Source organism: Heliangelus exortis, chromosome 9 (genome assembly GCF_036169615.1).
Source record: "Heliangelus exortis chromosome 9, bHelExo1.hap1, whole genome shotgun sequence".
Classification (NCBI taxonomy): Eukaryota; Metazoa; Chordata; class Aves; order Apodiformes; family Trochilidae; genus Heliangelus; species Heliangelus exortis.
In genome coordinates, this window is record NC_092430.1 from 4,431,267 (window position 1) to 4,437,048 (window position 5,782).

Consider the following 5,782-nt stretch of genomic DNA (forward strand, 5'->3'; position numbering starts at 1 on the left):
ATTGCCAGAAACTAATGTCTTACTACTTAAAACCCTTCCCTCCTACCACTTTTGATACCCTCTAATTTTCAGTTCAAATGCTTTTAACATATATGCACCTAGGAAAAGAAATCATCTTACAGCACATATCTGTAAAAATCATGGAACATGACTGGGAACAGCTTACACCAGAATTAGTCATGTCATGGATCATACATCCTCCCCATTATTGGCAGCAAACAAAAATTTCAGCCAAGACACATTATACGGTTGATTATAAAGGAAAAAGATAAAATAAAACTAATTACTTAAGAGCCTTCTGGAATGTCACTCACTCAAAATATATAGGGCTTTCAAATGAACATTCTTTCTCAGTCTCTACTCTGTTTCTTAAATTCTAATGAGGCTTGAAACAATGAAGCATTTACTCCTTATTCTTTTTTGAAAACATGCCACCCACTTCATAATGTACAAATTTCTAGAACAGACTTGAAATGGACATTTGTCTTGCATCTAGGCTGCCATGTGTCCACATTTTTGTCACCTACTCAAGATAAATGTCTGAACTGAACATTCTTGGAATTTGTTTTATACCAACCAAGTGCAAAGCATTTAAATTTCACTTTGATAACCCCCCCCCTCGCTCACCTGGCAACCATAAAATATTATGACTTCATACTAGTGAAAAATCCTGAAATAAAATTAACATCTTGGTAAACACCAGTTAAATGTTATACTATTTTCCTTATAGCTGCAATTTGAAGAGAGGAAAAGAATCTCCCTTGCTTCCTTCAAAATTGACAGAACTATTTTGAAATTTTATGTTTATGTGAAGAAAATGCCAGCCCATGCCGTTCTCCTTAAAATAAAATAAAAAAATAACACCATTATGTAAAAATAGATTTTTATGAATACACAAAGACATATGACATTTCACTCACACCACGACCTACAGATCTTGCTGTTATCTGCACAGCACATCCTGATTTTCAGAACTCTCATCAACCTTCTCCCTATAGCTGCTTTGCAAAAACCATTTGCAATGGAGGTAACCTTAGTATTATGCAACACTCAACTAAAAAAAAAAACCAAACCTCAGGGTTACTCTTTTAGTTTTGAGGAATATGGTTTTTTAAGGTAATTTCTCCATTGCCCCCACCAGTATGACTGCAGTTCCTGTCACAGAGTGGCCTGAGTGTGCATGAACTCTGTTCAGATTGAACCAAACCAGGGGATGTAACTCCACAAAGAATCCTGTGCACTCCAGAAAAAGAAATTGTCATTGAGCCTTGGTGCTCAGACTAGAACTAGACCATGGTAAAAAACACTAGAAACATATAAAGGGTGAATATTAGATCCTGAGCATAAACAATTTCACCCTACAGACAAGTATTAACATATTACTTGTCTGTGAAGATGCAGTCCCAGGGTACCAAGACTTATCCAAGTAAAGACTGAAACAGAAATGGTGCTTTCAGGCCAAGGGAGGAGTCATACAAAGGAAACATAAGCAAACTGTAAACCCTTTTACTACTGCCCTCAAACTTTGCAAGGGAAGGAAGGCAGGCACAACAGAGAAAAAAAGAAAAAAAGAAAAAATTTGAAGCATAATGAATCATTCAGTTACAATAAGCTTTGAAATCTACAGTCAATTACATAGTTCATAACAAAAGACAAGCCTTGACATAATTATAAAAGTAATTACTTTCTAAAGAATGACTTTTGGAGAACTCAGATGTGCATTTAAAGGGCATAACGTGCTTTCATTCACAAAGGAATACTGAACTTCAAACAAAAAAACACAATGCTTTAGAAATGTGTATGAGAAATCATAAATCTATAACACAAATGTTTTGAAATAATTTAAGGCAGTGACTACCTTGCTAGAAAGGAAAACAGCATGAAGTTAAATATCAACATTAACCAAGTGTATAAAAAGCTATATCAGTCTTTTTTTTTTTTTTTTTTTTTAATAATCCACATTTTATTTTAAATGTCTTTCAAAGTTTTCTGTGGTAATAAGGAAGTTCTTCTGCCTCATGTCTACTTCAGGATGACAAATGAAAATGTTTTAAGAGTTCTTTAATATTCTTAAGTACTACTAAAAAGAAGCCTTTAACAAAGTAAGCTTTTTAGCTACCAACTTCAGCTTAAAACTGAAAATTCTGAACGGTGTGACAATCACTGTTCACAATAAAACACATACTTGTTAAACAATACATGCCAAAAATACTTTTTGACACCTTATCCCAAAATAAATGGGACATCTTTTAGAGGAAAGAACGGAAAGGGACAAGGTCAAATGTCCTGCTCTGCTTTACATCTTAAGTATAAACACCTGAGGCACTAGGAATTTAGGTTTTTCATTGCCTCATTAATTTCACTACTATTTGATCAAAAGAGAACATACTCAAAGGCTGCAACCTGTCCATCCTTCAATTAAAGCACAGAGTTATTCAAGTTGTTCCACTATAGTTATTAATTTGCAGTATCACTGAAAGCCTTCCCAATTTCAGACTTCACAAAAGAGAAAATCATACAGCTGAAGCTAACTAGAATCAATATAAAAATCTAAACATCAGAACGAGCATCCACTGGGCTTTTCTAAGTCTTCAAAGTCTTCAAAGTCTTCAAGTTATTCACTCAGCTTCAACAACAACAAAACCATAGCAAGCAACACTTCCTTATGCCACACAAGGACAGTGTGTAGGCCCTTCCTTATGCCACTGTCAGGGAGCTATAAATTTGAAAGTTTTAATTCTACCAGAGCTCAGTCTGACTGTCCAAACAATTCTTTGGTTCTAGAGATGCCACTGTAGTACCATGAACCAGCTGCACATCCATTCTGTTCAAACTTCCCTCAGCACCAACAAAGCTGACTGAGCAGAGACTGGAAGATTTACTCTGGAAATGAAGACCCTGCATGTCACCCACCAGCTTGGCTCTCAAGGTGACACAACACACTACAGGCAATTCACATGTTGGGCAGGATACAGCAGTGACTTAGGCAGCCAGAATCAGAGCAAAACCAGTGATCCCAAGCTGCAAGGAGAAAAAGAAAAAGAAGCTTAAAAAATGCCCCCGCCCCAAAAATCCTGATTTAAGGAAGCCTTCAAAATTCTTGTGAAAAATCAAAACAACTACTGAAAACTTCCTCGCATTTTGATCCAGGAAATTATTGAAAGTATATTAATTCTGTGGCTAATCTACCACTAAACTCAATCCTTCTTTATCTTTCACTTTCTCCATTACCTTTGGCAGGCAACCACTGTGGAAGTGGTTTGCTCACATGCCTCAAAAATGAGACCCCACCTGTGGTGAGCAGGATTTATTTATAACATGGATACTGTGATACTCCCCATTTTCTCCTTTAGTGAGAAAAGATCACACCAGGGTTTTCACAGTGAAATATAAATCAGCTCCCAAAATGTAACAATCTAATAAAAAGCCTTTTCATTATTATAACATATCCTAGTCAATAAGCTGATTATAAATACACTATCAAAAGGAGTATGTTTTGGATCATATAATAGAAATTCTCCTGCAATTGCCTATAAGTCATTTTAATGTAAAACAGAAAGGAAAAGCAGGAATCCTCATAGATTTTAATAGTTTACACTTACAAAAGCTTATGTTTTAGCAACTTCACTTAGAATACTAAGTTTTCCTTAACTGGAAAAACAAACAAACAAAACAGAAAAACCACAAGAACAAAACCCAACAAACCACCTATTCAGGATCCATACAGGAGCCTCAACTGCAATGTTACCATTGTTTGGTATTTTTTAGCAAAAACTAAAAACAGAGATTGCATTCCCTATACCTAAACTTATATGCCACACATAATAAAACAGATACACCATTTTTCACCAAGTTAGAATTAAAATGACTATGTCAATAATTCCTTTCTTCCAAGCATCAGCTTTTGCTGAGCCTCTGTGGTTGGTTATTCAAAATTACTTGATCACAGTATTCTGAGAGTAAATAACAGACCTATTATTCCCCTTCCCAGTTTTATGGAAGGGACATAGAAAAGCAGTACAAATACTCCCACCTCCTAATAGATAGGAATCAGTAACTACCTCTCAAAGTGCAAGAATGCATCTAACCTGTATGTCACTGGAGTGGTGAAGGTGAGGGGCTGCCATAAATTGAAAAATAAATGCATTAGAACAGCAGTGGACTTCAGATTAGGCCAGAGTTAAGAGCTTTAACTTCCCAGATGTTTATTCTCATTAGGGCCAGGAATGTGGGGATTGTTATTTCACTAGATTGCAAAATGCATGCTGGTATAATGTTAAAATTGAGTAATTGTATCAGAAGAACATAATCCTTTATTTGTCCCAACAACTTGGTAATATAATTAAAATCCAACAATCCTTCCCTGACTCCAGAAGCCTGAAGCACAATGTTTACAAGTTTAGTATTACTTAGTTTGTATTGCTTTGAGGGAAAGTTTGTCTCCAGTTGGTAGGAGAAAGGAAGGACAGGAAGTTTGCTTTCTAAATAACGTTGGTTAAATAAACAAACAATTCAGAAATATACACTTTCTAGTACTGGTGTTATGTAAACGCTTGGGAAGACCTGAAATCTCTTCGAATTAATAAAACGCAGCTTCAGGAAGAACATCCCCGCGCTCTCTGAGGAAAATAAACTAACTCAAGTATCATTTAAGTCATTTTATGAACACCTGAACTATCTGAACTCGGTAACTACCTAAGAAAAACTATCAAGTGCCGTCGAGGTACACCTGTCACTGCTTCTCCTTTGACGGCAGCACAAGTTACTTGGAGATTTCGGGATTTTTACCATTTTAACAAGGAAAGGAGATAGATGATTCTTTATATAATCCGTAAAAATACTGCCGTAAAGAAACGGAGTAAATAAGGAAATACTAAGAGAATTAAGGAGTCGGAGCGCTCCCCGAGCCCTTGCCGCCGCTACGGACCGGACCGAACCGAGGCGCCAGGGACCAGGGAGCCGGTACCACCGCCTCACTCTTCCGGACACTGCTTCCTACTGCCGCCCCAAGCAGCATTTTGCAAGAGGAAAATCCTACAAAAAGGGGAGGGGAACACCGAGAGTTGTTTAAGCGGGAACTACGAGGTATTTTTGCCCTTTCTGAAACTCACTTCCTACCCATAAACTCCGCTCCCCCTCTGCTTTGCTCCCCCGGGCGGGGGGGGGGGGGGGACGGACGCGTGCTACGGGACAGCGCCCGAGACCTCGGGGCTCGAGGGGACGCCTTCCCCCGGGCGGGCAGACACCTCCCAAGTGCTTTTCTCTCGCCGTACCGGCTCAGGAGGGCGGCGGCCCGCCGAGTACGACAGATAAAGCCCCGGCTGCGCCCTTCACGCCCGTCTCCGGCCCTCACCCCGCCCCGCCGGGTCCCTCCGCAGGCCGAGCCCAAGCCGAGGGGGGGGGGGGGGGGGTTGGATACACCGGGGTCTGAGGGAGCTGGGGGGGACGGGACTGAAGCGGCGGCAGCCGGGAGGGGGCGGCACGAGGCCGCCGCCGCCACCGCCCCGGTCCCCGCGCGCGGCCGCGTGCAGACGGCAGCTCCGGCGGCGGCGCGCGCGCCCCCCTCCCCTCCCCTCCGCGCGGCACTCACGTTCTCCGGCGCGCGCAGCAGCGGCGGCGGCACCAGCCCAGGCCCTCGCGCCATTATCACGTGACGCGGCCGCCGCTCCGAGGGAGGGGGAAGGAGGGAGGGAGGGGGAGAATGGGCGGGATCCAGACCCGCCCGCGGCGCGCGCCGGCGGCTCCGTGAGGGACCCGCGAGGCAGGGAGAGGCGGCGGCAGC

The 5,782-nt window shown here is 41.5% G+C and overlaps 1 protein-coding gene across 6 annotated transcripts in view; it reads right to left on the reverse strand.

The window, feature by feature from the left end:
* RHBDD1 (rhomboid domain containing 1) overlaps positions 1–5,682 on the reverse strand; it is a 30,642-nt gene extending 24,960 nt beyond the window's left edge. For 3 of the 6 annotated variants that reach the window (XR_011727376.1, XM_071751761.1, XM_071751764.1), the window contains exon 1: positions 5,591–5,682. The gene's annotated coding sequence lies outside the window, so the exon portion shown is untranslated. Of the gene's footprint in view, positions 1–1,073; positions 1,255–4,061; positions 4,725–5,273; positions 5,403–5,590 lie in introns of those variants that run through there. The other 3 variants (XM_071751763.1, XM_071751762.1, XM_071751765.1) reach the window with 3 other exon arrangements.
* Between the last annotated feature and the right edge of the window lie 100 nt (positions 5,683–5,782).